Consider the following 8,406-nt stretch of genomic DNA (forward strand, 5'->3'; position numbering starts at 1 on the left):
AGAAGATCGGCCGGCCCCACCTGCGGCTCGCGGTGGGCGGAGCCTCAGGGGCGGAGCCTCATGGGCGGAGTCTTGCTGTAAGCGTCACAGATTGATTTGTTGCAATTTCTTGAGCTCGCGTACTCATTATTCCGAAAAACTGGTGTGTAGAGCCAAATACATAATTTGAAGTTCACTTTCACATTCATTATCTCACTCCTTCTTTGCACCAAACTCCTAGTGTCGTTATTATCTCCATTTTACAGATGGAGAAACTGTGATCTCAGAACCAGGGCTCCTGCCACCAGTAAGAGTGTTTCACGATCCACCCTTGAAGTGTGACCTGTTTCAGCATTATCTGCCCGACCCTTTTATTCTAGTGTAATGTTAAGAATAGATACTCTAGAGCCAGAACGCCTGAGTTTAATCCTTGCTACTTCACAGAGCTGCATTACCTCGGCAAGTTACTTAAACTCCTATGCTTCAGTTTCCTCTTGTGCAAAATAAGGGGCTATGAAGATGGAAAATATAAAGCTCTTAGAACATGCCTGGAACGTAGAAAACGTTATATATGTGTTAGCATTTCTGCAGCCTCTGAGTCAAGCAGAAAAAAATGGAGTCAAATATCTGAATAATTCACACTAAAACTCTCTGATAATTGAGGCCAAATAAAAATATGCTTCTAATTCTATTTTCTGATTGATGAATTCAGCTCTCCCACTCCATTTGTGTGTTTGGGTGTATATGAACAAAACTGCCCTGGACTTGGCTGGACAGGTTTCAACTTCATGCTGCTCACAACCAGCAAGGTTTTCACAGGATGAGTGCAATTAACCTGTTATATTACTTGTCTTTCTCTCATTGCTATAGCCGCTCCCTAATGTAGGCTGCTATTACCTCTCCCCTGTACTAGAGCAATTGTCTTCCAACTGATGTTGTAGCTAGCCTGTCCTTCACTTTGCTCCTCACTGCTTTCCTACCTTCCCCCGTACTTGGTTTCTGAATTTATTGTGGTACTAATCTCGCTTATGGGCCTGTGCCCCCTAACAAACTGTTGACTTTCTGGAAAGAAATGATTTCATTGTAGATTTTCTTCCTGCTGCAGCACTATTTCCCAAACTTCAGTACTCTGCATACCACCCACACAATCTTTGCCAATCTGCACCCAGGTATTATTATTCAATATTTTTCTTTAAAGCCAATTTCAACTGATTAAATAATTTTAGCCTCATCCTAAATCATAACACCCTGAAAAATCAAGTGTATTGTGCTCCTAATTTTTATTCTAGTACACATTAACATAACAACTACAAAAATGTTCAAATGTCCATCCGTGTATCACCTAGAATCGTGTCATGTACTACATACCACAACAGAGCAGAGCAGAGCCCTTACACAGAGTGTACAGAGGTATCAACTAAATTTTCAGTTGACATTTGTATGATATAGAGTTGTTGCAGCTGTATTTGATCCACATGTCATTAATTAGCTCAAGCAATACATCCTCCAGGAAGCCCCTCCCCTAAGTATAGGTTAGGTGACCCCTCCCTCATGTCTTCACACATCATTCTGTTCTTGCCTCTAACATAGCATCTCCAACAATAGACTCTAACTTTTGGGGTAATATTTTACTTGTCTGTCTCCCCATTATACACTTCAGAGCAGGCACTATTCAGAGCATACACTTCAGAGCATACACTTCAGAGCAGCAGGAATTTTATCTTCCAGGTCTTTTATCTCACTGCCTAGCATAGACTACTCACTTAGTAAATGTTTGTTGAATGAATTTTTGGCTTAGTTTGGGCACCCCCAAAGGCAGATCCTGGGACAATGATTTGGGTGCAAGTAGTTTATTTGGAAAGTGTTTCCATGCAACAGAATTGATGGATCAGCCAGAGTGAGAAAAGAAAGGAGAAAAAGTCAATATAAGGGTCCATTGTTGAAGTCACTGCCTATTCCCTAAGGACCCCTGAAAAACATACAGCATGCCCCACCCCCTAGATATCCATCTTGAGGTTGGAGTATTAATCCACCACTCCCATCCTATATTAGTTGAGGGTTTCCCCTCAGCTTTTAATTCCCTACCCTCCTGGATTGTACCTGTGCACAGAACAGAGAGGGCTTCCTTAACCTGATGCAGAAAAGCAGAATCTGCAGGCTCTCCTTTGGGGTAGGATACAGGCAGCATGCACCTGAACTTGCAGCAGAACCATCATTACAGCTGTGGCTGAAATCAGAGTGAGGAGGGGCTAGGGAACATGACTCAAAGCATCCAGGCTTTTCTGTTTTATTTCCAGAAAACTGACATAGCCATTTTACAGGAAAGAAGCATTAATTAGCAAAGTCCTAAGCTTGGGATCAGGAATCCCACTTCTAGTTCAAATTTTGCTACTAAATAATCTTAGGTACATCCTTCAAACCTAAATAATGAGTAGAAATTGAGGGTAATAAAAAAAAAATTGATTCAGCCTCCACGTAACAGCAACAACAAAACTTTGGCCCAGTGGTGTAGAGCGGGAATAGCCACACGGACTCCCCTGAAAACAGGAACGAAATTTCTCCCCATCCTCCCCTATCTCAGAGCAGTATTAATTTCTGAAAAAATAATGACAACAAAGTGTGAGTTTAATAAAGAAAAAGTAGAAATACACAATCGAAAGTAAGTAGCAAGAAAGAAATCTGAAAAGTATTTATAGATATCTAAATGGAACTGCCAGGGTAGAGAAATAAAGCCGTATTTTTGAAAGTAGAAACATACCTATGTAAAAAAAAAAAAAAAAAAGGAAAGCTTAAAATATAGAAAGATTCAAAACAAAAACTGAGTGATCCCAAAAGGAATTTAGAAGACCCTTTAAAAGATTTGAAAACAGAAGAGATTCTTTAAATAAATTAAAAAGAGAAAATAGACTAACACTGGTGCAGAGGAGATATAGTTCAGTTCAACAGACACTAACTGTGGGTTTACTGGCGCACACATTGTACTAGGGATTCAAAGTGGAATAAAGACATGGTTCCTGCCTTCAAGCAGACAAAAATGTGAGACTCTGAGAGGTTCAATAATTTGCTCTCTCGTACATAATCCCCTGGGACCTGATAGGACTCTCCCACATGGGATTACTGAGCACTCACTTAAGCAACCAGCCAGTTAAGGAAAATCTACAAGGGCTTTGCAATGGGAAATAATGCATCCATAATTCAGGTGCTTGGCGGGTGTAAAATATGTATATGCATAAAGCAGAATTAGTAAGATGTTGAGAAAGTCCTCTATTAGAGACTACAGTAAAAAAAAAAAGAAAATGCTCTTTTTATAACTGAATAATTGCTGTGCTCGAATTCCAACTTACAAATATAGAAGAAATGATGGAATTTGAAAACCACCCCTTGACAACCATATGAGTTATACTTGTTTGAGGCAAGAATCAACAATGGATGCTGAAACTAACTGGTGGGAATATGATGAGAAACGGAACCTCCCCACAAGTTACTAATGATAGTAGAGAAACTTGGTAGACACCACTTTATTCAAGTGATTATAATTAATATCACCACTAATGGGATAAATAGACACCATGATATGATGCACTGAAAAGGACACAACATCATTTCCGTGGTATTCCTGCCAAAAATGCATGGGTGTGATCATGAGGGAACATCAGACAAACCTTGAGAGACACAACACATCTACATCCTTCAAAATTGGCCTGAAAGACAAAGAAAAGCTGAGGAGTTGCTATAGATGAAAGGAAAATAATGTGACATGACACTTATTAAATACAACTTGTGATCTAGGATTGAATCCTGGAAAAAAACATTTTCCCTCTTGCTATATAGGACATCAAGGGGAAAGATGGCAAAATGTGAACAAATTCTGTAGATGAGGTACCATCGTTAATGTACCTATTTTGATAACTGTACTGTTGTTATAAAGAGAATACCTTTGTTCTTAGGAAACACAGAGTGAAGAACTTAAGTGTAAAAAACTGAGTCACTATGTATTAAACAATTGTTTTTCTTTAATAATGAAAAACGGACTCATTTAGAGAATAATAATAATAAGAGGACCAAGGATCCTGGAAATTAATTCATTCAATAAAATATATTTACTAGGTACCTACTATGTGCCAGGCACAGTGCTGGGTGGTGGTGGTGTAATACAATTAACAAGAGAGATACATTCCCTGTTATCACAGAGCTTTCAAAAGAAGGGAAGAGAGGACTTCCCTGGTAGCACAGTGGTTAAGAATCCACCTGCCAACGCAGGGGACAGGTGTTCGAGCCGTGGTCTGGGAAGATCCCACATGCTGCGGAGCAGCTAAGCCCGTGTGCCACAACTACTGAGCCTGTGCTCTAGAACCTGAGAGCCACAACTACTGAAGCCCACACGCCTAGAGCCCGTGCTCTGCAACAAGAGAAGCCACCACAATGAGAAGCCCATGCAATGCAACGAAGAGTAGCCCCCACTCACCACAACTAGAGAAAACCCGCGCGCAGCAACGAAGACCCAACACAGCCATAAATAAATAAATTTATTTTTTTTAAAAAAGGGAAGAGAGACAAGAGAACAAGTCATTAGAATGTAGGATGATACGTGAAAAGGTGTGGGGCAAAGGGAACATCTATGAGGGAAACTCATCAGGACTAAAGTCACAGGAAGTCTTTCTGTTGGGGGTGGCACCCAAGCTCTGACCTGAAGTGTCAACAGGAACAGACCAGGCAAAGCTCTGTGCGTTGCTCCACACAGAGCTTGGCTTGTCCATAAACATTTGTGTAATGGAACAATTAAGACATCCCCTTCTCTGCACTTAGCTGTGGAAACACTGGCAGATCTTGCAAAATCAGTGCTAGGACAAGAGCTCCGATTATTTATAGGAAAAGAGACACTATAAAATCAGCAGGTCTTCAGATGGGTTGCCATCTTCTGGATTACCTGGGTACTAAAAGACAACTCCACACCCACCCCAAGCAAAGATGACCACATTAGGCAGATGAGTTTGAAAATGGAGACGTGAAGGTAACAATCTAGGCAAAGCAAATCCAATCTTCACCATTTACAATACCGGAATGGAATCTGGACGTCATTAAACCTATAAACAAGAGATATTGCTTGCTTTTTAACAAAAAAATCTGATGAAATCAGGAAGTCCAGATGGAATGTCTGACAAGTTTAAGATTCAGAGGCTAGAGGCACCACAGGACTCTTATCTCTCCGTGATGTTTGCCGCTCTTTAGTTTTCCCACCACAGACTTGCTCACTCTTTAGTTTTCCTGTGGAATGTGCTGCCATCAGGTGGTGGTAGGTGCCATAATCACCTGGTTCAATTATAAGATACAGATAGCAGGGATGGATGTTTTACCTTGATGTGTATAACATTTTATTTATAAACTGACTTGAAAACTCACTGCCCAGATATCTCCACAGCTCACTCCCTTATTTAATGAAGGTTTCTGCTCAATATGTCACCCTATCAACATGGTCTTCCAGAACCACCCTATATTCATTAAGTACCCTACCCCTACCATGGCATTTCCAATCCCCTCACTCTGTTCTGTTTTAAATCATCCATTTTTTTAAAAGATTTTTTTGATGTGGACCATTTCTAATTTCTCTTTTTTCCCCCGCGCCCACCCCACTCCATTTTTAAAAAGAGACTTTATTTATTTATTTAGGCCACACCACACGGCATGTGGGATCTTAGCTCCCCGACCAGGGATCGAACGGCACCCCCTGCATTGGAAGATGCAGTCTTAACCACTGAACAGACAGGGAGGTCCCAATCATCTTTTAAACACAGTTCTTCCTTCCTGTGTCATTTATGTTTATTCAAGTCTTATTTGGCTGGATTTCATTGTCAAGTAACATATTTTCAAGAGGGGCTCATGGGTATTGTCTCCCTGGAGCACTTTCATGGTTGAAAACATCTTGCTTGTTGCCTTTTACTTGAATGACATCTTGGCTGGTACAACATACAGGAAAAAAGAACCCATTTTTTGTATTTTAAGCAAAAAGATTACAAAATTATTGGAAGGAATAAAGGGCAAACAGGGAGGGAATATTTCACTTGAGATCAGGAACAGTGAGAAATTCACCATCACTGCATGAACTTGGGGTGCTGAGCTGCCACCACCATTTCCAGAGCCAGAAGAGAAAAGCAACAGCTTTTACTTTTCTTCTACCTTCTAACCTCACACAAGTGTTTCTCATTTGCAAAAGCCAATCCAGACCTCAGCCAGCAAGGGAGTCTAAGAAATGTATTGGGTTGGCCAAAAGATTCCTTCAGTTTTTTTCCATAAGATGGCTCTAGTAGCATTTTATTGTCTTTAACTTCATTCAAAACAATTTTGTTAGATTGTAAGTGACAGCTGTCATATCAGCGTGCATTAAAAAAAAGATATCAAAATTGGTGAATTTTTGTGTAACCATTTTAATATTGAAGATGGAAGAAAAAAAGAAACATTTTCAGAGCATATTATGCTTTATTATTTCAAGAAGGGTAAAAACACAACCAAAATGGAAAAAAATTTGTGCAGTGTATGGAGAAGGTGCTGTGACTGATTGAACATGTCAAAAGTGGTTTGCAAAGTATCGTGCTGGTGATTTCTCACTGGATGATACTCCATGGTTGGATAGACCAGTTGAAGTTGATAGCAATCAAATCGAGACATTAATTGAGAATGATCAACCTTATACCACATGGGAGATAGCCGACATACTCAAAATATCCAAATCATGCCTTGAAAATCATTTGCACCATCTTGGTTATGTTAATCACTTTGATGTTTGGGTTCCACATAAGTTAAGTGAAAAAAACCTTCTTGACCGTATTTCCACATGTGATTCTCTACTGAAACGTAATGAAAACATTCCGTTTTTAAAACAAATTGTGGTGGGCAATGAAAAGTGGATACTGTGCAATAATGTGGAATGGAAGAGATCATGGGGTAAGCAAAATGAACCACCACCAACCACACCAAAGGCCGGTCTTCATCCAAAGAAGGTGATGTTGTCCATATGGTGGGATTGGAAGGGAGTCCTCTATTATGAGTTCCTTCCGGAAAACCAAACAAGTAATTCCAACGAGTACTGCTCCCAGTTAGACCAACTGAAAGCAGCACTAGAAGAAAAGCATCCAGAATTAGTCAACAGAAAATGCATAATCTTCCATCAGGATAATGCAAGACCACATGTTTCTTTGATGACCAGGCAAAAACTGTTACAGCTTGGCTGGGAAGCTCGGATTCATCCACCATATTCGCCAGACATTGCACCTTCGGATTACCATTTATTTAGATCTTCACAAAATTCTCTTGATGGAAAAAAATTCAATTCCCTGGAGGACTGTAAAAGGCACCTGGAACAGTTCTTTGCTCAAAAAGGTAAAATGTTTTGGGAAGAAGGAATTATGAAGTTGGCTGAAAAATGGCAGAAGGTAGTGGAACAAAAGGGTGAATATGTTGTTCAATAAAGTTCTTGGTGAAAATGAAAAATGCGTCTTTCATTTTTACTTAAAAACTGAAGGGACTTTTTGGCCTGCCCAATAGTTTCTTAGCTTCTAGCCCCTGCAATACATGGATGGGCAGATATATACGTTCCTAAATATTTCAGTGTGTGTTTCCTAAAAACGAGGAATCCCCTTATGTAACCACAGTAAAATGATCACAATCAGGAAATTAACACTGATACAATACTATCTAATTTACAGATCTTCTTCAGATTTGGCAATAATCTTAATAATGTATTTTATAGCAACACATTGCATTCAGTTATTATGAATCTTCAGTATCATTTAATTTTTAATCTTTCTCAGTCTGTCCTTGTATTTCATGACCATTATATATATATATTTAAAGACAGGCCAGTTATTAAAAAAAATTTTGTCTATTTCAATTTGTCTCCCATTTTTCAAGATTAGATTCAGGTTATGCATTTTTGGCAGGAATACCACAGAAGTAATGTATCAGGGGCACATGATGTGGATTTGTCCATTCCTAGTGAGATTAACTTTGGTCACTCTGTTAAGTGGTGTCTGCCAGGTTTCTTTAGTGTAAAATCCTTATTTTTCTCTTTGTTAAAATTAGTATCTTTTGGAAAGATACTTTGAGATCATATAAATAGTCTCAAATAATAGATACATTGAGACAATGTAAGTATCCTATTACTCTTCAAAGTTTTCCCCAATTGTTTTAGCATTCATTAAAATTCTTCCTTGTAACAAGTGATGTTGATGATGAGGACGATGATGATGATGGGTTATGGTGATTTTCTGATTTTCTAACTCCAACTTTCCTTCTATGCTTATCAATCAGCATTCTTGTGTAAATAAGACCTCTCTTTTCCTATTTATTTATTTACTTATTTATGTCAGGATGGAATAGTAGATTCCTACTTTATTCAATGGGCTAAAGTCTGTTACTATGATTGTGCATTTT

Source organism: Pseudorca crassidens, chromosome 5 (assembly GCF_039906515.1).
Source record: "Pseudorca crassidens isolate mPseCra1 chromosome 5, mPseCra1.hap1, whole genome shotgun sequence".
Classification (NCBI taxonomy): Eukaryota; Metazoa; Chordata; class Mammalia; order Artiodactyla; family Delphinidae; genus Pseudorca; species Pseudorca crassidens.